Source organism: Rousettus aegyptiacus, unplaced genomic scaffold (genome assembly GCF_014176215.1).
Source record: "Rousettus aegyptiacus isolate mRouAeg1 unplaced genomic scaffold, mRouAeg1.p scaffold_m13_p_4, whole genome shotgun sequence".
In the NCBI taxonomy this organism is placed as follows: domain Eukaryota; kingdom Metazoa; phylum Chordata; class Mammalia; order Chiroptera; family Pteropodidae; genus Rousettus; species Rousettus aegyptiacus.
Genome location: NW_023416307.1, coordinates 142200892 through 142227061, shown reverse-complemented (window position 1 = coordinate 142227061; position 26170 = coordinate 142200892). Strand labels below are relative to the sequence as shown.

Genomic DNA, 26170 nt, shown 5'->3' with positions numbered 1-26170 from the left:
CCACATGTTAGGAATTGATGGTATGAGAAATTCTGGAAGAGAGAGTGACAGTGAAGAAAAACTGAAGAATATGTTGTAATTTTGATCAAGAACTTTGATGCCCATATTCTTTTTTTCTTTGATGCCAGGCAACTGTTAATGTCCTACCCCTGCAAAAGAGTGAAGCATTTGTGTCTAAAAAGAATAAAGAAAATGGTCTATGAGCAGTGAGGCAGAGCTAAGAGCAAAGGTGATCTTACAAATTCCCTAATAAAATCGCCCTGGCAAGCTACATTTGAAAATTATCATCTGTGTACAAGAATTTCCAACCATCTCTGATACAACACTCTTAGGTTTGAGCAGATAAAGAAAGATGGCTAGATACTTGAGGGAAAACTTTAAAGGGAAAAACAGAAACCAAAACATACAGGGAAATAAAAGAAATCTGGGGGAAACAGAGATGATACATGGAAACTTCAAATATAGTATTAATATCCTCAAAGAGAAAATAGGACATATTTTATTCATCAATCAAGATCTGGATGATATAAAAAATTCAAAGAACAAAAATGGGCTTGAAAAATTAAAAGATGTATTAATAGAGATTAAAACCTCAAAAATAAGTTGACAAAGATAAAGATATCTCAAAGATGGAAAAATAGATAGAAAAATAGAAATATAAAAGTAAATAGAAGATGTTTAGAAAATGAATTTAAAAGACCGAATCTTTAAAAAACAGCGGTTTCAGGAAGAAAAACTGAATTAAAACAGGGTGAGAGAAAAATATCAACGGAAAAAATGCAAAAATATTTTCAGGAATGAAGAAATTTGAATTTCCAGATTAAGAGCCATCAATTTTCCAGATCACACATATGATAACAACGTGAAAAATAAAGATCAATATCCTAAAATCTCCCATAAGAACAAAAGTTAGCATAAGTGAAAAAAAATTGAAATAGCATCAGATTTCATACTAGAAGCACAAAAGCTAGAATACAGTGGAATGATGCCTTTATGATTCTAAATATAAATTATTTGCTAACTAGAATTTTATTTGCAACTAAATTATCAATCGTGTGATGTATAAAAAGATATTTTCAGATGTGTGTCATTGCAAAAAATTTACGTCACATGTACTCTTTTGCCACAAACACACTAGAAGTTGTATTCCACAAAAACAAGGAAGTAAATCAAAAACAGATAAGGCCCAGAATCCTAGAAAAAGGCAATCTATCACTACAAAGACCTAAGGGAAATCCTCAAAATGACAGTGAAGGGAGATCCTAAGATAACGGCTCTTGGTAAAGAGCAAGCAGTATGAAATGAAGTAGTAGAAAAGCTCTGGGAGACATGTCCTAAACAAGATGAAATTAACACAGAACCCAACAGGGGTAAACACATTGAGAAGAGAGCTCCTAACTGGGTGGTCTGGGAGGCTAAATTAGTGGCACATAAATTACTCAGCAGGGTAGAAAAATTCCACAAATATTAACTCCAGGAAAATAAAATGATTGTACATAAAAAGGAAAGCATATCATTGACTCAGCTGTCAAAATAACATAAATACTAAATATAGATCTAATCTAAATCATGAGCTATCTATGCTGGACAAATGAGAAGTGGGTCATGGGTCCTCATATGATAGAAGTGGGATGGGGAGAGTTTATTTATAATACTAAAATTTAAAAAATGAGGAAATAGCAATATAAGTGCGTTACTGAGTGAAGTAGAGGTATAAACTAAATATATATATATTAAAAGAATTAAAAGTGGTTGCTCCCAAAAGCATGCATGTGTGTTCCAGAAAAAATTGTTCTTTTCTTATTGCTGCTCCCTGTTTTAGTGATTATTTACAAACTTTTTGAACATTTTTGTCTAAACTGTGTACATAGATATTTTTGAGAAAAGTAACAATAATAGTATAGATAGTACTGGGATAAGTCAAAAATCATACTCACAGCCTATAAAACAGTCAGACATGGGCCATAAGAGAAGCACTAACTGCAGTATCATTGGTATCAGGGAATATACATCTAATTGAAGGCTAATGCAAGGTTTTTCAAGGGAAGTAGGATGTGAAATGAGCCATTAAGACTATGTACCAATATGACAGGTAGAGATGGGCTTAAGGCTTTCCTTTTAGAGAAAATGGTAGTAACAAAATAAAGAAAAAAAAATGTAGGAGTACCATGAAGAGAAACAGAAAACATAGAAGAGTCATAGATTTGGAAAAAAGAGGAATGGAATGGGAAGACTAAAGTCAATTTTGCGAAGATTCAATATGAGATGCCCAAGGGACATCCAAATGGAGACATGTGGCAGAGCCACTGACGTGGAGTAGAATGCTGGAGAGAAGTCGGATCTGGTAATAAACACTGACAGTTATTCATATAGAATATTATTCTATGTTCCTTCCTTCCCTCCTTCTTTTCCTTTTTTTCCAACCAACACTTATTAAACATCTAGATGTAATAATATAAATAAGATCTCTGCACTTACAAAGTTATCATTCTCCTAGGACAATGCTAAGGAAGTGCACGAGATCAAAAAGAAGAGAATGTTTCAAGGAAAGCGGAATATGGTGTTGATGACAGTGATGATGATGCTAACACTCCGTAGTGACAGACTTGGTTTTAAGCATGTTTCCTCCTTACTACTCACATGTGGTCTGCAGACCAGCAGCACTCATATCACCTGGGAGCTTGTTGGAAATACAGATTCTCAGGCCCAGCCCTGAAGAACTGAGTCAGAATCTTTTTTTTTAATCAAGATCCCCATTTGATCTATATGCGTATTATAGTATGAGAAACACTGCTTCACACATTTTTACTTGAATCTTCAAACACGCAGTGAGGCAAATACTAACCCTGGCCCCATTCAAAGATGAAGAAACTGAGATATAGAAGGTTTAAATGACTTGTCCAAGGTCACACAGCTAGTAAGTAGGAGCTTGGATTTGAAGCCATGCCATCTGGCTCGGGCATCTGTGTTTGGAATCACCATGCAACACTGTCCCTCAATGAGCATTGAATTTTGGCAAAAACCCTTATATTCAAAGGACAGAAGTTGTAGTGGAAGTACTCTGAATGATAAGAGTCAGAAAAGATTTCAGAAGAAAACAAAAAAAAGAAGCATTTAGGAATCAAGGATTCAAGTATATAAAGGAAAATGTCACATGCCACATAACCATCAAAAAAAGAAGAAGTCAAGTCCATTAGAGTTGCCAGTTAGGAAGTTATTAGTGATGTTTTGGAGAGAGGGGTGCGGGTGGAAACGTGGTTGCCAAGCAAGGGGGTGGCACTGAGGTGGAAGTGATAAATGCAGACCTCTCATTTCAGATCAGCCCCCAAAGAGCCACTGGTCTCAATAGCAGTAGAAGCAACTAACAAAGCAGTCTGAATGTACACGTTCCCTCATTTGGAACATTGATGCTCTACCCGCTAAGGTTCTCTGCTCTTTCCAAGATGTCAAAGCTGAGTTTTCTCTCTCCAGTTTGCAGATACAAATGACAAGCTGAACATCTTAGTTAAAGGGAGTATTTAATGATGTTCAAGTATTGTATAAATTAAACGAAAAGGGGAAATATAATCCACTCTGTCACAAATTCATCTTAATAAATGTGTGGGGAAAATATATTTTTAGGAAATTCCTGATCCATTTCAACATAAAAAATTTATATTAGAGCTAATCTCCTCATTTCTGCCCTTTTCCTGACTCCCAATTTTAATATGTTCCTGTTTAAGTGAAAACTCAGATGAAAACGAGTATGAGCAGTCTTTTGTTGTACTCTTCTCATATAACTTACCAAGTATGTGTGAAACATTACAATTCTGGGTCTCTAAAGTTAATTGTGGAAACTATACCTTTTGTCTCTACGTGCAAACATACTGATTTCTGAGGAAATTGTTTCTCTTATCAGGGTGTCATACACCAGAAAATCCTTTTCAAATGCTGCTTTCATATTGCAGAGAGCAAAGTCTGAAGGAAGCCTGCAAGAAATTCATTCACTGGCACCAGGAAACCATAAAAAAACTATTCTGTGGATAGAATGGTGTGTACTTAAATTTCCATTTTTCCAATTAATGTATCTTTACTACCTATAGATGATGAGAAATTGAGAGTTTAAGCAATAAATTGGGCTAATCGTATTAACTCAATATGAAAGAAAGATACATCCTCAAATACTTCATTCCTGTCCAGTACTGAGACTATCAGTATTTTCTCTCAGGACCTTTCATATAAACCAGGGGTGGGCAAACTGTGGACTGTTAGCCAAATCTGGCCTGCTACCTATTAATATAAATAAAGTTTTATCGTAACACAACCATGCCTCTTTCTTAATGTATTGTCCATGGCTATTTTGCACTACGGCAGATTTAAAGAGTTGTGACAGAGACCATAAAGCCACTAACGGCTGAATATTTACTTTTGACTCTTTATATAAAATGTTTGCCAATCCCTGGCAAATAAGATAGAGGTAAATGTGGAGCAGGGGTCAGACAGGAGTAACTAACTAGCTATGAGGTTTTCTTCATTTTTCCTTTTGCCAAAATATGGACTAAATTTTGTAACATAATAGTTGTCTCAACATCCATGTTTATCGCAAAATCTTTCTAAAGTCTCAAATAATAGTAAAGCTATGCAAAAATAATTCACAGATAATTCATAATAGCACAAAGAAATAAAGTATGCAATCAGCAAACAAAAACTGTTAACAACTTTCTGTACGATGGTAGTCAGATGGGTCTTATTGATGCTTAAATCAAATCAAGAAAATAATCAGAAGAGAGGAGGTTCAATGGAGGTGAGTGCAGTGCTTCCTGGTAGAGCCCCCTAGAGGCCCAGGAGGTACAGGGAATACAAATAAACTGGGGGTGGGAATTAGGGTAATTAGTTAAAGGACTTACTGTGCATAGCTGGGGCTGGTCAGCCCCTTCAAATTCATATTCTGTTCAGCTGGCTGCAGCAATGAATCCCATCTTAAGCCTCAGGTAGGGCTTTCTAATGAGAAAAATTTATTTGTAAAGAGTCCATTAGTGTGTATTTTTAAGACTAGAGAGAGGTATAAAACAAGTATAATGTCACTGCATCAGTGGGGTAAATAAAAGAAAGGCAGTTGGATCAGGAAATGGAAATAAACTCAAGTATGTTTCCCATTTAAAGGATATCAGACATTTAAGACCGCTGTGAATCTTTTGAAAATTCTCTATACTTTTGATGGTCTCCCTACCTTTGATTATGAATACTGCTTCCTAAGGCACAATTTTTAAAGCCCTTATTTCTTAGCCTTCATTGCAACTACAATGCAGATATGTGGCTCGTTCTCTCAATCAGTTGTAACTATATAGACTTTGATTTGTACATAACCCACCTGAAGAAAGAGGCTGCACACAGAATATTCATTTTCCTGCTGTGGGTGGCAGCAGAGGTAGAGTGACTCCAGGGTCCAAGTGGCAGTAGGTACCTGAGTAGGGCAGTTCTTCAATGAATTTCTGGCAACTGCTTTTTTTTTTTTTCCTGACAGTTTCTTCTAGAAACTGATCCTTCAACTTTCTTAAAAATTGGATGTTATTTAATATCTCTTAATAAGCTCTTTCCTAATTACACTAACTAGAGTGGATTCCTTGCTCTGTACCTAAGAATTCTAAACAGTAAAACCTCAAATTAAATGTTCTTTAGCCTGGTAACAGTGCTGGCCTTGGGCCTTAGGTCAGTCTACTTTCTGTCCACATACCCTAAAGAAAAATTTGTACGAGAACAAAGCCCTTATCCTTATACAAAATCAGCCTTCCCCTTTAGAGCATAATATTTCTGGGACAACAGCGTCACAACTATAAAATAAATGAAAGCTACTTATCTACACTAATCAATGTAGTTCTTCATTAGTAAATATGAATAGTTGATCAAGTTTCACTTGGTATTTGAAGAAAATTCACAGCTCCAAAAAAAAAAAAAAAAAAGATCAAAGTAAACAATAGGAACACTACCAAGAAGAAACGGAAATAATGTACTTTCTAAATTTTAAAATGCTATTTATTTTCCTCTGACAATTTCAAAGAAATAGTCATCCATAACAAACAAGCAACTTAAAAAAAGGCTTAATTTAGACAGCAAGAGGTCTTGTAAATTAATAAAATAATTGCAAAATAAAAATGTCAACTTGAGAGACGAAGTAACAGAATGGACGCGGATACAGAAAATATTAATAATGGGTAAAATAAATGGAAGGAAACCCCTAAGAACATAGTCTAAAAAGATGAAGAGATGAGAAATATTAGAGGAATGTCAAGAAACATGAAAGATAGATTCAGGATGTACAAGCCTAATCTAAAACTTATTCAAAGATAAGAGAACAAAGACAATGGAATGAGAAAAAAAAAATAGAAGAGAGTTTATCTCAAGTCTACAGCACTCCACTGGAAGCACATCCTAAATCTTTCCAAAAAGAAAAAAAAAATTGTCAACTTCAAAGGAATAAGAACCAAGACAGCATTTTTTTCCCCGTCACCATCAACATTTCAAATGAAGCAATAACAAGTATCAGTGAAGAGTGACATGGAAGAATTCTGACAATTTATTTTCCACCTCTTCTTTCAAACAAAACAAAACAAGTCTCAAAGTCTGCAACATAATTTGGGGGCAAAATTGAGAGTTCTCTGTTTATAAAATCCACATCATTTCTTCATTGGCTGGTGAACATGCAATGACATCATTACCAAATTCTTTCTGTGTTTGAAATCTTTTTTACCTAAAGCCAACAATGAATGTTTTCACATCCAACTAGAGTTTCCATCAAGAAACTACTTCTTTTGAAAAGAAACAGAAAGGCATCCTTGATGTGTTCGTGGACAAAGTAAGTATTTCAATCTACTTGTTTGCTGCGATTGAGTGAAACAGCAAACTTCTGACAAATACCAGCTGAGAGTAAACCTCTTACACCCAGTCTCTAGGTCACAGAATTTTTTGGTACTACCCCAACTTAAAATGTCTCAGGAAGGCAATCTACTGCTGTTGTCTAGTAATGTTATGTGTATGACTCCTAGGAGAATAGAGAAAAAATAATTAATGTCTCTCCTTGGAAATTAAAAGGAATAGGATAGCTAACAGGCAGGAGATTGCCAAGACCAAAGGCATGTTCCACAAAACTTGGCAAAGAAATAAAAGTTGGCAAAGGAATCAAAACACTCTTACTATGCAGGTTTGGGATCATGCTGAATTCATGTCAACAAATTATAGTTCTCTAAGACCCAGCTCAGCAAATTTATGTTGTTTAAGAAAGAAAAGCAATGTGCAAAAGACAGTAGAGTTATATTAAATGTCTAAACTTTGTGCAGCACATGGTGAACATTTGTCCTGGTATTTCAAAGTTGAACAGTTTTTTCACGATTCTGCTTCTAAATTTATACATAAATCAAACTGCCAAAGCAAGATATAATTCATTCTATTTAAAATTTTAACCCTTGTTGTAGAAGAAAAAAAAAATCACATAGTACAATCATAGTTATACCATTAATTATTAGCTTTGTTTATCATCATGCTCATCATCAACAAATATCTATTGAGTAGATATTATATATTGGATATTTTGCTAACTGATGAAGATTGGCTTTACTATTTATACTCAAAGATGATAAAATATGGTTAAAAGAAAGGAAATTAGCAGTTGCCTATTTATTCATCTATTCATTCATTAAGTCATGTAGTCATTCTATCTTTCATTCATTCATTCTATAGTCCATCCTACTTGCCAAACATTCTGTCCAATGCCTGGCATTTAGAAGTGAACAAAATAGATACAGTATCAGCCCTCACGGAGCAAGACATTTTATAAGGTATTTGACTTAATTTAAAGCTCAAAGTTATGACTAACGAGACACCAGCTTCCTCTGTGGCAAACACGATTTTGTGCTTACCCAGTATCCAAATTTTTCTACATTTACCAGCCCTCCTTGTAGGTATGTCAGACCACATGACAGCCTTAGACAATAGATAATTGCAATAAGAAATAACATTTGTAAATTCCAGATCAAGACCATTAAAAATTGATGTATTTTCTCCATTTCTTATCACCTATATACTTGTGCCCATGAAGGCCACAAGCTCAGATGATTCTGCTGTAAGATGGATGCTGCCTGGAGCCTGAGTCACTGTGTGAACAAGAAAAACAATGTATATTGTGTTAGACACTGAGATTTGTGTTTTTATTACTACAGCAAAGCCTGACGAACATCCCTTCGCCCTTCATAACCATGACTCCTAAGTTTCTGAGGTAATGTAAGTTAAAACAGAGACGTCTGGCTCATAAATCCTCAGAGAATTTATTGGCAAGTTGTTTTCTCTAGTGTCAAAGAAATCTAATAATGTTTACTTGCCATTCTGGGCAGTGTTAACAGATAGTTTCTCAGCTACTCATCTGAGACAGGGGTTTCTGATTCTATCATGTCCCACAACCTTATCTCATAATTTAGCACTGCAAATTGTTCATAACCACAATTCTTGTCTCTTCGTGTTGTATGTGAAATTGCTAAGTTTACCTATCAAAACAAGCATTGTCATTTTTCCATCTCCAAATTATTTTTATAGAAACTTTGAACAAATTCAGGAGATAGAATCAGATTTGTTTACTGGAGATGTTTTGACTCCAATTAACTAGATGAGATGAAGCCACTATGTGCCTGTTTTATCATCTAAATCCATATTGCTGTGTAAGTCAGAAAATTGTCAAACAAAATTTACTTAAATCTCAGACCTAATTATAATAGATATCATGTGTCATGTGATTATTCAAACTGTAACTCAATATTCAAAATATATTTTTGAAGTATGCATCATTGTTTCACATTTTACAGATAGGGAAACTGAGGCTCAAAGAAGGATAACCTAACTGGTGAATAGATACAAACCCAGGTTTAGCTGATTCCTTTCCTAGGATTTTATGCAATACTGAGAAGATGAAAGAAATATGAAGAGAAAGAATATATATCTGAAACTGCTGGCTGGCTAACATAGCCGCCATTCCCAAACCCATTTCCCTACATCCATTTAAAGGGCTGAAAAAACTACTCACTTTCCCAACTATGCTAGCAGCTATCAGTGGCCAGATGACACATTCCTGTCCAATGAACAATAGCAGAAGTCTAGTAAAAATGTTAGAGAAAGTTCTGCTTTTTTAATGAGTGAAATAGGAGCAGTTGGTGAAGCCATTGTCCCTTCTTCCTGCCCTGTGGATGTGATGCCTGAAGAGCAGCCACTGTGCCATGAACAGCAAGCCAAGATACCAAAGATAGAAAGCCTCTTAATGACATTCTATCCCCTATATTAGCCCTGGACCACCTACCCCAAAACATACAGTCATGTGAAGATGGAAAGAGAGAGACAGAGAGAAAGGGAGAAGCGAAGAGAAGAGAGAAAGAGAAACAGAGGAAGAGAGAGGAAAAGAGGGCAGGAGGGAGAGAGAGAGTGCGTGAAGGGAAGGAGGGAAGAAGAGAAAAAAGGGAGGAATGAAGAAAACTTTAAAAAAATCAAAGTGTATTTAGTCTATCAGTAACCTATTGATAGGCAACAAATAATCCCAAAACATAATGATTTCAAACAGCTACCATTTATTAATGCAGGACCAACAATTTGGGCTGGGTTCAGCTGTTGGCTCTTCCGCAGGTCTTGACTTAGTTCATTTGTGTGGCTCTCTTCAATTGGCAGCTGCACCAAAGATGAGTGGTATGAAATGATCTTACCTACTTGTTTGGAGGTTGATCATGGCTGCAGGCTGGGTTGTGACTCCAGCAATTGAACCCAGGCTTTTTCACAAGGTGACAGTGTTAGGAGAAAGCTAGTCTTAATGCATCAGTTCCGTTTCAGCCTCCACTTGTGTCACGTTTGCTAATGTCTGATTGCCCAAAAGAAGCCAGATGGACAACCTTAGAGACAATGTGGGATGACACAAACGTGTGAAGATGGGAAGGTGTGATTCACTGGGAGTCATTACTTTAATAATCTACCAGTTATATTTATGTTATTTATATCCTTAACATTAAGAGATTTTATAGCCTATATAACAGATGAGTATAACATCCTAAATCATCCAGTCTCAGATATAACCTACTTTTCTTAATCTGAACTATGATTGATATTTCAAATTTTATTTTCTTCTATAACTCTTATGGAATGGCTTCATACCCATCTCTTCTACTGTTTGATAATATGGCTAAGATATGCAAGACTACTACTGGCTGATTGAGTTAATAACCACCAAGGGACTCTATAAACATTTATTTTTTTTAATTAGAAAATTTTGCCCCCCCCCCCAGCTTAATTGAGGTATGATTGACAAATAAAAAATTTTATATATTTAAGGTGAACAACTTGACGTTTTGATATATGTATGTATACATTATGAAATGATCGCCATGATCATGATAAATGTATCCATCACCTAATATAATTATTATGTTTTTTTTAATGTGGTAAGAACACTTAAGATCTAGTCTCTTAGCTAATTTCAAGAACAAAATGTAAAATTGTTACCTATAGTCACATTGTTGTACATTTCCAAAACTTATTAATCTTGTATAACTGAAATTTTATATCCCTTCACCAACACCTCCCCATTTTCTTCTTCTTCCAGCTTCTGGCAACCACCCTTCTACTTTGCGCTTCTATGAGTGAATATTTTAAATTTCATGTATAAGTGAAATCATGCAATACTCGACTTTTTGTGTCTGGCTTAATCCAATCAGTATAATGTCCTCCAGATTCATTCATGTGGTTGCAAATAGTGGGACTTTTTTCCTTTTTTAAGACTGAATAATACTCCCAATACTCATTAAGGCATTATTCACAATAGCCAAAATATGGAAACCACCTAAATGTCCATTAATGGATGACCGAATAAAGAAAATATCATTATATGTGATCTATGTATATAGTCATAGATCATAAATAATATAGATCGTATATATACATTGGAATATATACATATTCAATATATACAATGGAATATAATTCAGCCTGTAAAAATCTATATGCAGGTTTGAGCTGCCTGCTGTTAGCTAACAGCTCGTTACTGACAGCTGAGATGGAATAACACTGTGATAATAGCAGGTGAAACTCGGAAAGATTCGGAGAACAAATAATTATTGAACAGCATAGTCTTTATCACATTCGTAATTAGCAGAAATTATTCCTGCTACCTAAATATGAACATAATATTGTATCGTCATTAATTGCGCACCTAGATGGATTCAGGATATCATACGTACATTTAAATAATAGAAATTCTTAGATTCTGAAACAAAAAAAAGTAAATAAAAATAGCAGTGGCTGGTTTACTTATTACTGAGAGTAAGACTCAGAGTCATATGAGATGAAAGATATGAAGCTTCTGTGGCTCAACTCATGCTTGACTGGAAGTGCCCTTCGGAGCATAAAAGACTTGACACCAAGAAGATTTTTTTAAAAAGGAAATTTGTTGGTGTGAGATTTTATTTTATTTTATTTTTTTTGCTTATTCACTGACTTTAGGATGCCTGTGTAAGACATAATCCCAAGGTGAAAACAAGCTCTGAAATATAGTTATTATGAAAGTGGTCTAAAATTCCACTTGACTTTATAATAAAAACTATTTTTTTTCTCAACATATTCCACATGATACTAAGGGGATATTTTCGCAACCTGGATATCATTATTACCACTAATACCACTAACTTCACCATCCAAGTCAAACAAATTTATTTGGGGGAAGGGGTAAAAAAGGGGAAGTTACAAAAATAAAGCAAGAATCTTGCCACCAACCCTTTTCTCATAGACTGAAAACATTAAAAAGGCAGGGAACGACCACATGCAAATCTTTCATCATATAAAAAAAGGGACTTCCCACATTTATCTGATAATAAATGATAATTTTAGTTCCTGTCGCAAATCCGTGATTGGCTCCATATGGTAAAATGGTTATCATTGTACAGCAAGATTCTTATAGCACAACTTTTTTTAACCCAGTTTTTTTTTTCTCCCAAATGCTAGCTTTGCATCTTCTAAATTTCTTGAGATCTCCAAAGAGCAAGAATTAAAGGTTTCCCAATGCTTTTTCCTTCTTCTCTCTGAAATTAATGCCACTGGCAGCTTTCCAGATATTGTAGGGTAAAGAAGAAACTTAAATTTGTTCTGAGAGTACTTAAATTGGCTGGAAAGACACGTTAGAATGTATGGTAACTTTCAGACTGACTTTCTAAAGAAGTTCTTTTTCATAGTTCGACAAAGAGATATTAATAGTTGCCTTTCAGCCTTAAACTTCCACTAATACTTTTGATGCTTAAGAATTTCTATGGATTAACAACAAACTCAACCAAAAATGTCTAGGAAGCCAACCAAATGAAAATGTTTTTCAAAATGGCTATAACTATGATCAATAGGGTATGACAACCAGTCAGATGGAAAATCACTTCCCAATACGAGATATTGGCAAATATCATTTTTCCAGGACAATCTGTTCTTCCAAAATAGTTCGCCACAAAGCTAGTGAAATTCAGGCATCTTCCTACTGAACAAAATCATATTTTGTTTAATGTTTTATGTAAATATGATGCAGTTTGAACAATGAAAGAAAAAGAAAAAGACAAAAAAATCTATATTGCAGGAATGACCTATTTCACTGTTCTCATATTTTATTTTCAAAGTATTTTTAGAGAGAAGTGGAAGTTGCTGGAAATGCTGTAAACTTTTAAAGAAGAAACATTAATATAATAGGGCTCAAAGCAAGAAAATTATCTTCCCATGAGGAAAAAGAAACAAAATAGTCTTCCATTTTTCATCTGGTAGAGCTTGATTGAATTAACTGAAACTTCAGACTGAGAGTTGAAATACTCCTACTTGAAAACTGAGTAGTAGTTGGTAAGTAAATATAATGGAGATTATAGAAAAATTTTGCCAGAAATAAGATAATCGACTCACTTAGGGATATGCAGAAACAAATTTTTTTTAAAGTGCTCTGCAAGTTAAAATGACCTGAGGAGCTGGGAGGGCTTTCTACTCTATTCTTTGGATGAATCACAAAAACAAAAGAGAAATAACCATTGACTTCTTTCATTTACTGAATACAGAAATATAACCACTTTCTTCTTAACCAATCTTTCTGTTTCTTCCAGAGTGATGAAAAATGCAGTGTTGCCTAGGTTTGGTGTGGCAGCCAAATCAATAAAAACTATTCTGTATGTTTAAATCCGATTAAAAAAAAAAAAAAGTCATACTTCTCGAACATAACCTGTGCAGGTACTGGCAGACTCATTTTTTTTTTTTTTTTTTTTTTTATGGAGACAGAAAATGTTCCTTTTCCTTTATAAGGTAGATTATTGTAAAGAGTATTTCTTAGCTACAAATGAAAATGTGTATGTAATGGGGAAAATATTAGAAACCTATTACTTTCTATAATTTATTAATTAAATGAATGTACTATAGATTATAAAAATTCTATAGATATTTTTATTTGCCTGTATATGTATAATCAACTAATATCTCCTTTAAATGCATGTCGATAGACACATACAAACAAATGCACATATACACACATGAAATAGACTTTTTCCTTCTCACAACCTTGGAAAAATGTAAGTCTTCTTGCTCAATTCCATTTGATTTCCCTATTTTACACATGCAACATATGGCATTAAAGCAAAAGAGTAGACCAGCAGGTTTCATCTCACCTGCCAACTCTCTTCCATTTCTAGTGTCTGTCTGAAGTAAAGACTTGAACAGAATTCTGAGGTCAAATCTAAGTTCAGCCAATAGGGTATTATAATCAACTAGTGATGGACTCTCAGGCAAGAGATGGATAGCTCGATATTTGCTTTCTATTTTAATTAATTTCTCTCTTTCTTTCTTTTTTATTTTGTCTTTAGGTCTTTAGTTGTTTGTAGTGATTGTTGAGTTCGGAGTGGGTAGTGAGGGCGTAGTGGGGGTTTTTGGAGGAGGAGGTGAGGGAGAGGAGGGGAGGGGAGGGAAGGAAGGAGGGAAGGAAGGAAGGAAGGAAGGAAGGAAGGAAGGAAGGGAAGGAAGGAAGGAAGGAAGGAAGGAAGGAAAGAATGAAGGGCGGAAGAGAGGGAGGAAGGGAGGAAGGGAGAAAGGAAAGAAAAGGAAGAAAGGAGACGAGTGAGGGAGTGGAGGTGGAGGGAGGATGCGGTCTTGAGGGAGATGGAGTGAGGGATGAGGGAGGGAGGTAGTAGGGAGTTAGGTATTCGTTACTTGCGTTCTTTAGTTGTTTCGTTCATTGTTCTTGTTCTTTCTTTTTATTTCTTTATTACTCTCTCTATTCTCTCTCTCTCTCTCTCTCTCTCTCTCTCTCTCTCTCTCTCTCTCTTTCTTTTTCTTTCTTTCTTAGAACATGACTATACAGAACTCAGAAGACAAACCATCAGTTAAACAAAACTGACCAGTGTTGGGTCTGTGGGTTTATTTTGTATATAATGGTAAGTGGAGAGGTGTTGAAAATCACACATATCCCACTAAGACAATCCAATCTGTAACTGCATCATTCAGTTTAATATTTATTGGCTCAGTTTGTAACAATGAAACATTTTAGACAGTACACAAATACTTAACACTGGCCAAGTCACTGTCATCAGTGGAAGCAAGTTCATGTTACAGGGCCAATACCCATGAAGAAGTTACACTTCCCTTTCCCAGATAATGAATCCAGGAACCATCTCCAAGCCAGACAGGCATTTTGACATCCCAAAGGAGCAGTTCTAACAAGGCCTCAGGCATGGTCAGCAAGACTTCCTACGTTCTCTTCAGAGCCTACACTCTCATTAAAGAGCAGGACTTCAAGGTTACAGGCTTTTCACAGACTGAACGATTGTGTCCAATAAAAAGGGAGATGGGCCCCTCCACTGCTTTGTCTCTTATCTCTAATACTTGAGAGGGTCCTTCGTGTAGAAAGGCAACAACCTTTTGTGGCTTTCTCTGGAGACCATCCATGTCCGGAAACTTCTAAACTGCTCCCATAAAGAAATTATTTGGTAGCAGCAGGGATGGAATTCTTTTAGGTATGCAGTCCTAATCCTCATAATAAACATAACCTGGACAGAGTAAAGAGAGTTTGGCATTTAAATTCTATCACTCCTTACATTAAAAAAATGAAATCTACTAGATAATTTTAACAGTGGTGGCCTACCTCACTGTACTTAGCTTTTAAATTAATAAAATATCATATGTTTTGACAAGGCAATGGTTAAAAAGCAACCAACTTCAGTATTTGGCCCATAGTAGGTGTTAAATAAATGGCTGTTATCATTATTTTAACTTTCCTACAAAGGGTAGAAGTTAAATCATGTATTTATAGAGCTACCTAAGTGAGCTATTTACTTCCTTAACCAGGTTTTGATGTCAAATTAATGCCAGAAATTAAAGTCAGTTTTTTTTTAGCATAATCTACATTTTTAGATTATTTATTTAAAGATCATATCATTTTTCTTCTTACCTCTGTCTCTTTTACTTGGTGAACTTCTACTTGTCCACCATTCAGGACTCAATCTAGACCTCACTACTTATTATCCTTTATTTTATTTTATTTTATTTTTACTGTTTTCTCCCTTTACTCTGTGTTCCTTAAAGGGAGAGACCTTAAATTTATATTCACAGTGCCAGACATGGAATGAGAGTTTAATAAATGCATACGGAGTGAATAAATGCCAATTCCCTTTTAAAAAATATAAACATACATCTATTTATTTTTTAAAATTATTTATTATTATTTATGTCTATTGCACCTGGTCTTCCTAGGTGGTCTCTCATCCAAGTACTAACCAGGCCCGACCCTGCTTAGCTTCCAAGATCAGATGAGATCAGGCTTGTTCAGGGTGGCATGGCCATAAACCATGGACAATGGCTTCACTGGGGCACGAACTCAAGACCTTCTGTGTGTAAAGCAGATGTGCTAACTGCTACACTATGGAACCACGTCCAAAATACTTCTATTTAAGTTGGAAATTTCTTGAATATCTTTATCAAGATGTAGAACAAAAAAAAATGAAATCTTCTGAGCATTTCATACCTACTGTATCTCATTAAATCTTCTAAAAAATCCTATAAAGAAGGTTCTATTATGATCATTCTGTTAAAGAAGGAGAAACTGAGCTTTGGAGAACAGAAGTAACTTGCCTAAGGGTGCAAAATTAGTGAATGGGTGAGTCATTATTTATACTAATATGTTCTGGCGCCGAAGTCTTACATTCAACCACTAATTCATGCTGTATTCTATAAAATTTCCCAGTTTGTAACTCAAATCCTTGTTTAAAGTCAAACATAGTGTACATTAAAACACATACCTACACACATGCACGTGCAACTAAAATGCTATAAAATAAATCATTACATAATAATAATAATTCTAGATTCCAGCATAAAAAGTCTTTGAGGCAGCCATGACTAAGTTCAGGACTTGTGAATTCTGCAGGCATCTCAAAATCTGAAGTAAAGTGGCAGATGGGAACTAGGAAGGTTTCTGATGGTGCTAGCATGCTTTAATTGGAAGGGAAGGGGAAACACACAGGTAAGTGATCTACGGGGACTCCAGGTAGACTTAAATGGTTTTTTGGGGGGCGGGGGGAGGCAGTGAGGAGGTAGATTGACAGTACATGAAAATTAACTCCAGATAGAGAGAAATAATATGTGTCAGCAAAGCATCAAATCAACTTTCAGGTGCAGCACTCTGGATTTTTTTTTAAACCTTAGTATAAAAAGTCAGTTTACAGTATTTCACTGTCACAGAAGCATGACATGTGAATGCAAGAGAGTAAATATCACAGAATGATAACTTTTTGCTTGTAACTTGCATCTGTCAACAGCTGGGCTCTAAACTGACCAAATGTTCTATGGAGAAAATAGTTTGGAGTTATTTTGGAGTTACTTTGATGATGTTCTTCACCGTGAAAAACCAATTTTCAGAAAGCAAACAGGATGCTTGGCAGAATGTGAGGAGAGAGGGAAGCTAACACGGAGCTGAAAAATTACATTTGATTTCACTGCTTGTGCATTAGAACCAGAAGTGAAACATCCTAGACTGACAGTAAATCTTTTTTTTCCTTCTCTATAAAGAGCGATATTTGGACCAGAATCTAAGAGCCTTCAGAGAAGTACAGTAGGAGATGTGGTCACACATTTAGATTTTATGAGGGGATGAAAATAATTAATATTTTCATTTTCACTAATAGAAGACTAGTTTAATACTATTATGAGTTGAGCAGAGGGAAGATCTGTTTTCTGTGCAATTTTCTTCTGCCTGATTATGCAATTTTACAAAACAAGAACTAGGGTCACAGGGAGGTAATGGCAAGTAAACAAAATATATAAAAGGAAAATTTTCTTCTCTGCAGGATATAATCAGCCTGTGGCATTCGATGTCTCTGAAGGTCAGAGTGTCAAATACTGTGACTTAAGTTAAAAAGAAGCTGAACATTTTAAGATCAAAAGTAACAATGACAATGGGGTAGCTAGGTAAGGGGTGATCAAATCCCAAGCCAAGATATGGACAAATACCCTTTGAGATCTTGAAAGGTTCAGTTTAGCTTCTGTGCATTGTTCCCAAACTGGAAATCCGATAGGCTGTGGCTGTTCGTGGCTAAGCATGGCCTTACTAGCCTTCATTAGCAGCTTCGAGGCAGATATTGACTTCAGGATCAGAGAAATGACGGAGCATGGGAAACTGCCATCTTCCTACTGTTCCAAAGATATTCTGTGCTTATTGTTGACAGACTTCTATGAAGAGCAGTCTTTCTTACTAGTAAAAATTTAATACTAGTTAAAACTATTTAAACCATAAATTGTTTAGGAAAAGCTTAGAATTCAAAGGGACTTATTCAAGGGAATATGGGATCTTGTTTTACTTTTCACTGTATATCAATTTCTGATAAGATAAAGTTTATCAATTCTCTTTTAGAATCATTTATATATATATCCCATTTTTAATACCCATGAAACAGTATCTTTCATTGTAGAATTGGGTTTTAATATTGAAAGAAAACCTAGAAAGGTAGTGGTGGGTAGAAAAATGCAACCCCCTCCAAGATGTCTACATCCTAATTCCCTAATCTTGTGAATACATTACTTCAAATGGCAAAAGGGAACTTGTAGATAGGTTAAGGATCTTGAGATCAGAACTTATATCCACAGAGTCAGGGATGTTATGATATAGAGTCAAGAGAAGTAGAAGTAAGAGAGAGTGAGGGAGAAAGAGAGAGAGAGAGAATGAGATTTGAAGATGCTATGCTTCTGGCTTTGAAGATAGAGGAAGGGATCACGTGACATGTCCAGGAATGCAGGTGGCCTCTAGAAGCTAGAAAAGGCACGGAAATGGATTCTCCCCTGGAGGCTCCAGAAGGAATGCAGCCCTGGCAACATGTTGATTTTACAACATCTATCCTCCAGAAATGTAAAATAATCAATTTATGTTGTTTTACACCATTAAATTTGTGGTAATCTGTTATAGCGGGAATAAAAAATATGCAGACTTTGACACCAGAAATAGGCTGCTGCTATCAAAACAAAACAAAACAAAACAAAACAAAACAAAACAAACCTAAAACTGTGGAAGTGGCTTTGGAATTGAGCAATGGGCAGAGGCTGAGAAAATACTGATGACCATGACAGAAAAAGCCTAGATCGCCTAAACAGACTGTAGATAAAAATATGGATATTAATGACTGTTAGCAAGGACTTAGAAGAAAGTGAGGAGCACAGTGGAGAAAATCTGTATTTTCTTAATTTTTTCCCATTTAGAAAAAATAAAAAAGTGCAGCTCGCTGCCAGTATTAATTTAACATCACATGTAGGAATGCTATGTTTTCTAGGATTTGACATTTTTGGCGATCAAGAATTACATTTTGTAAATGGAAATATCACTACTAAAGACAAAATGCTATAAATAAAGTGATGTCATTTGTTTTCTAAGACTATCAATATACTAGAGTGATGTGATAATAATAATGAAAGTGAGATATTTTGTAGCAAACTTTGGGGGCAAGATTAGGACTGTAATCCGCGAGTTAATGCTGCTGCCACAAGCACCTCCGGCAAGTATTCTTGGGGCAAACGAGAAATAGTTAAAAGAATATTTAAATCATCATTAACTGACTGTTGGTAGAAATGTGGGCTTTAAAAGCATTATTAGGAAGGGCTCAGAAGGAAATGAGAAATATGTTATTGAAACTGAGGGAAAGGGAATTCTCGTTACATATTAGCAGAAAACTTGGATGAAATGTGTCCTACAAATATGTGGAACTTCTAAATAATAACAGGGTAGCTGAAGATATTTCCAAGCAAAGTATTGAAGGTATAATCTTGTTTCTTTTTGCCCTTTATTGTAAAACGTAAAAAGAAAGAGAAAAATTGGGGGAAAGGGGAACTCTTCATCAACAACGACTACAACAAAAAAACAGGACTTGATGACTTTGAAAATTCTCAACAAATCTAGATGTCAAAAAATATGTGATTTTAGGACTTCTGAACTCTAGAACTATAAGAATAAATTTGCATTGTTTTCGGCCACTAAGTTTGTTACATGAGCCAAAGGAAATTAATACAGTAGTCAAAATGAGAAACCTCGAGGTGGGGGGGAAATATGTTGATTTTGGGAGGACATACACCATTGCCCCGTTTCTTTACTCAGATCTGGAAAGTTTAAATATGTCGACAGTACACATAACAATTGCAGCACCAACAAACCACCCCCAAAATAGAATGACTTAAACACTGTGATATATTAATTCTCACAATCCTAAGGGTCACCTGAGAAGTTCTGATGAGCTCACACCTGGGTCTGCCGTCAGATAAAATCTGTGGGATCCTGGCTGGTCTCAAATGGCCTCAGCTGGAATGACTTGGCTCATTTTCACACAGTATCCCATCCTCCAGCAAGCTAGCCTGGCTTGTTCTTGTGGCAGTGGCGGGGTTCCAGAAGAGAAAACAGATGCACGTAAGACCTCTCGAAGCCGATGCTCTGAACCGACATACCACCACTTCTGTTGACCAAAGCAAATCTCACAGCTAGCCCGGATTAGAGGTGTTGAGAAACATACTCCACCTCTTTGAGAAAGGAGCTGCAAAGCCCCATGAAAGCAGGTTACAGGGATGGATGAAAAAAATGGCAATATTTTTACATCAATGTTCATGACAAAAACAATGATAATAAATCTTTAAAGGAAAGCTAAGCCCAGAAACCTAGCTAAATCATTCAACTACTAGCATGGCCCAGAGTCTAGCATGGTGGCAGCCAGGAAAGAAGGCTACAAAATTTGACTGTTATTCCTACAGTGGGAATGAGTCTGACTCTTTCTGGATGTTGTAGTCGGACAGGGTGCGCCCATCTTCCAGGGGCTTTCCGGCAAAGATCAGCCTCTGCTGTTCACTGACACCTGTTTTGTCATTGCTGGGATCAATTTTTTCTGGTCATAAATGCAAAATTCCTCTGATCATCAATAGCATCTGCTATTTGCAGAAATAATCTTCTGATATATTATCATTACTAGTTTTAGTTTGAGTCTATTACATAATATTCCTTTAAAAAAGAATTAACCTACAAAATCAACTCTTAAATGGAAAAAATACATATGTAATTAGCCTGAAAGTTAACTAAAATTGAACAGGGATTTGAAATAAGACCTATCATATCACATTTTTAATTTCCTAGAAACGATATTGCACAGTAATCTAGAACAATGAAGACCCAAATGGCACCAGGAAATGCTGTAACAGGGAAATGTGTGAAAGACTAGAAACATTTTTACCCAAAGGAAAAATTTGATAACTTGTAGCCTCTCAATTCCACCAAAATCATAAAGAATAATTCAAGATGTGTTATCTAGATCAACAGCAACAGACAATATTGTAAAGATGCTTAAGGATCTATCATAGTCTAACAGCTGAGGTCTACCTAGAACAAGATTTCTTTATTGAAACCAAACTGAAACCATTATAGCCTAATGATAAACACTTTCATTTGCATGCATTTAAAAAGCAATATACAAGGCATTTTAATAAAAGATATCTAATTTAATCTTCATTACAACCCATGAGGTGGGCATTATTTTCCCATTTCAAAGTGATTAAATTATGTATGGTTTTACCACAACTAAGTTGTAGGATTGAGATTCTATCTGAAATCAAAAGAAATCACATTTTGCATCCCTATTCCTCCCTCTATGCCAACGTAAAAGTGGAAGTGACATGCTAACGAGTAAAACCCAGGGATGCCCAAGCAAAGGTGTGTGGTGTGCTTAATGAAAACCCCTAGATGTTTTCCAGTGTCATAGTAATTAATGGGGCTCACCGAATCTCATTGAACCCCACCTCCTGGATGCAGAGTAGCCTTACACTCCTTTTCTGTTATCATTGAACGGGGTCAGATGACTAGATCTGGCCATGGAAGAAAGTGACATGCACATCATTTCTGATGCACAGCATTTAACTGCCTGCTAAAAGAGCAACTGAAGTTTTCATTGGTCCCTGAACAGTGGTCATTAATGGTAAACTTGGTGCATACACCATCAGTCTAAGTTTCTGAGTGACTATAATTGGAGCAATGGGAGAGCTCCTGATACACATGACAGGTGGGTACTGCGAGCCAGAAATAAACCTTTGAGGGTTTAAGCCTCTGAGATTTGGGGTTATTGATCACAGCAGCATAATCTAGTACATCTTTACTGATACATATGATGTTCATTTATCTTCAAGATAGGTTGTACCAAATCCATACACTACTCTACCTGTGAAGAAATCAACTAATTTCAGCATTGCAGCAAAACACAGGGATAGTTTAACCAAGCATGTCCAGATATAAACAGAACTGACCTATGCATAAATAAGAAGGCATTTCCCGGAAATAAAAAATAATAGTGGACATGACATCACTTCTCATATTATCAGCAGTAAAGTTGGTTATTTTTTTTTAACCTCCAATTTGTTACAGACCAATATGTGATCTTGCCATGTGAATTCATGTGATCCCACTGACTAGTTCATAGGTACTGACTCCCCATGTGAATTTGACAATTCCTAAACTGTTTGATGAGATGTGCATTCTCAAATTGCTGTAGAAATTTCTAAACGCTCACTTTCAATTTCTATAACTACATCATTGCAGACCAGTAACCAATGTTTGTGGTCATCAGTTCAGGTAACCACACTTCAAGGAACACTGCTTAACCCAAAAAAAGTACTCGGTTTGTCTTTAAAAGTGAGTGTTGTATTGGCATGACTAGGATCTCAGAATTTTCCAGTTGGTTAAGAAAATAACAACATTATAAGGAAACTGTGCTGAACAGTATTGGATGGAAATAAGATGAATACTCTGGGGAGCATTAGCAGAACTTTGGTGATGAAACGAGCAATCTTGATGGTGCAGATCACAAATATTTCTCTTAGCCACACTTACTAAGCATGTTACTAATTCCTAATGGAAAAGACTTAATAGGTAATGTCAAAACATTGTGTATATTATTTATAGTTCATTGTATAGAAGTAGTTTTTAGAGACAGAGTAAACTACTCATAGCTTTCACTCCCTTGGGTAGATCTGGTATATTAGGTAATCTTTTGTGGTCTAAAATAAACAATTGCAGTTGTAGGAGTGCTATATAATAAACTGTATAGATGAATCTGGACAGTGGACCCAAGATTGACAATTGTTATGAGAATTCTAGTTTCCATTCTGAGAAGACAAAGCAAAACTATGTAGAAAGTTACCTTAGTATAGTTTCTCCCTATCTAAGCATGCTACATGTCAGGATTTTTATCTTAAAAATGGTATAGACATACACACACAACATACACATACTACATCTATGTATATATAACAGGGTTTCACAGCATTGGCACTATTGACATTTTGGGGCCAGTAACCTTTGTTTAGAAGTTGTTCTGTGCATTATAGGATGTTTAGGAGCATCCCTGGACTCACCTCACCTGATGCCAGTAGCATGGCCTCAATTGTAACAACCTAATATGCTTTCCAGATATTGCCAAGTATCTCTTGGGGGAAAAAACTGTCCCTGGTTGAGAACTAATAATATATTCTATGTATATATCTTAGTCCACGGACTACTATAACAAAATGCCACAGACAGAAATGCATTTCTCTCAGTTCTGGAAGCCAGAAGTCTAAGACCAAGGTGCGAACACAGTAACATTCTTTGGTGCGTGTGCTTTACCTGGTTCATACCCAGTACCTTCTTCTGTGTTCTTACAGTGGAAGATGCTAGAGATCTTTCTAGAGTCTCTTTTATAATGCACTAGTCCCATTCATGAAGATTTCATCTTCATGACTAAGCATCCTGCTAAGTCCCCACCTACAAATACCATCATCTTTGGGGGTTAGGATTTTAACATGTGAATTTAAGGAGGACAAATTCACTCCATAGCAATCTCTTTTAACAAACAATTCTCTTAATCTCTTGGGAAATTTTGGATAAGACCATTGTAATTCATTAAAAAACAAACAAGGATAGTCCTTCTATGAAAGCGGTTTGGGGCAAAATATTAAAATAATCATTTAGTCAACATTTTATGCAAGTAATTTCAAGGTATTTAAATTATGTCCTGATTGGGTTATCAACACATTGTATCAGGTAATGGGCTCTGTGAAGCAAAGTTTCAGATATCACTGAAAAATAAATGCTAGATTTAAAATACTTAAATTATTCAAAACAGACAGGAAGAGAAAATTAATGTTGAGACATTTGGATTGTGCATCTACATTCCAAAAGTAGGCATACAGGTCAGAAGACATTCTTTAACTTTCCTCCCAGGACTAGAGGCACTACACCTTTAAAGGGAGCCAACTGCATTAACGTGCCTCATTCTCATGGAATGTGGAGTGTTCCGGAATTCTGTCTAGTCAGGCCTTTGGCAGAGCTGTGGCAGCTTTGTCTGTGGGCAGGCGGCCTCCTCACATTTCTACTTTATCCTTAAGAAAGTTGCTATGGAGACTGGCATGGAGATGGCAGTCAGCCAGGCAGAGAGTGTTTTAAGTTGAAAGAAACGCACACACACATATACACACATGAAAGCGCGCACACACGCGCATGCGCGCGTACACACACACATACGCACACATACATTCAAGCTCTTATGCACACATAACTCCCAAAATAAACACAGCTTTGTGAGTACATAATCAACTTTTTAAAAATACACTTAGTGTCACTGCCTATTCGGGTAAATGGTTAAGCCATTGTTTCTTTTCTAACTTGCCCAAAGAAACATCAGCAGATAAGGAGCAGTTAATGAAGTAGGAAAATAGCACCTATTAAAAGTAATCCATCACAGCTCTTGAACACCCAGCTAGTAGGCATCTGATTGCAATATCTGTTTGCTTGGAAATGAAAGTCATGGAAAGAAAAGTAAAATGATATAGTAAAAAAATAAAAATAAATGTTCTGCATTTGGATAAAACCAAGATTATTTAGTCAATTTTTAAAAAATGATCTAATGCTTTCTTTTATCTGCATGTACAAAATGTAAAAATAACATAAAGCCTTTCAGATCTGATTTTTAACTTTGGAAGGACAGCTGAATTGGGATTTTCTATAACATTCTGAACAGCCTCAGATTTTATACAATAATTGGTGTCTAGAGCATTTTCTATTACAACCTTCATCTCAAGGAATTTTATCAAAAGTGGTAATATCCTAAGCATGTCTAAATTGGTGAGAGGGAAATGTAGGAAAGTCATAGGTCCTTTAGAATTCCTTAAAACAGCATCAGAAACTTGTATACATTTAGTACATAAATTGCTTAGTGTTTAGAGAGTAAATCTCTGTATGTAGTACTCATTTAATGAAATCAGTTTCTACATGCCTTTATCCTGCAAAGACAATATGCAGGAAAGCATTCTATAATTCAAATTATTAGGATGAAGGCCATGCAAATATCTATCAAATAATAAAAGAAATAAGAGAAAAAGTTTGCAAGATGAAACTTCTTCTTACAAAAGTCAGGTTGACTATCCAAATATTGGCAACTTCTATGCATGACCAACTAACTTAATCAGAAAACACTGACCATTGTCAACTGTATGGTCTCTTTTTCTCTCTCCCCTAAGGTCAAATTCCCTTGGAGATGTTGTTATGTGGGCTTCTGTGTTCCCTGATAAGCTGACCCAAAGCAGTTCACTTAAGGTTGAAATCAAAGCTTTGTTTTCCAGGTTTGGGGAACACTACAGTCTCACTTCATAATCACTGCACTTCATAAGCACTGCATAATCACCTTAGTGTATGGTCCTCATCATGACCGGCTAGCTATGCCTGGATTTTGGATTGTCAATATATAAACACAACTTGCTGAGACTGCAAAGAAACTACCTTGTTATTAGAGCTAATATGCACCATGTTAATATTAATACCATTAAAATCAGCTTGTGGTTAGCAACATCTGAATCACTCATCTCCATTTGCTTCCCTATTCTCCTTGCCTGATGAATGACTCAGCAAAAGGTAGGAATCTGTCTAGACAGAAGTAATTCAACAAACCTTCGTTTTTCTATAAGCGCCACTTAAGTGACCATGGAAAATAGTAAAAACATGAAATGTTACCATCGTGTTAATGACAACCCAAAATACTGAAAGAAAATTAATTAAAATCAATTTTGTATTTTAAGACAAAGAACAGGCTTTGCATTAAAGGAGTTAGGCTTTTAGACTACAGAATAAAAAGTAAGTCTTTATTCTGTGACATGACAACCTTGATTATATTCAACTGTAATATATTTACACATACATCAATCTTAGCCCAATTTTCACAAAAAAGTCCTCAAAGACGTCTTGATAAATCTGTCTAAGCGTTGAATCAAAACACCCCTACCCCACCCGCACATACTCCTCTAATGTTATGGCATTGTTTTCAGCAAAAATGAAGGTAGGAATGTTTAATAAGGGCTATGACTTTTAACTTTTCACAAATGAAATGAGCACTATGCTTGCAAGTCTCCACTGACACATTAGGCTTAGACATTCCTTCAATTAAAAGATTTGCAAGCAAAAAGCTTATAAAGTTAGTTAACTTAAAAGGTGTGCTGGGAAAAACAGAGAAAGGCAAAAATAGTAATTTTCTTTCAGAGATGCAATTGCATAGAGGATAATTTTCCTTCATGGAGATAAGGCAAAAACAAATGGACAGATATTTTATCACAAATTATTCAGTTTATATAAATA

The 26170-nt window shown here is 35.7% G+C and overlaps 1 protein-coding gene and 1 pseudogene across 7 annotated transcripts in view; both read right to left on the bottom strand.

Moving 5' to 3' along the window:
• RBMS3 (RNA binding motif single stranded interacting protein 3) overlaps positions 1-26170 on the bottom strand; it is a 1178968-nt gene that overhangs the window by 775608 nt on the left and 377190 nt on the right. The window lies entirely within an intron of this gene.
• LOC118602418 lies at positions 15726-15844 on the bottom strand (annotated as a pseudogene).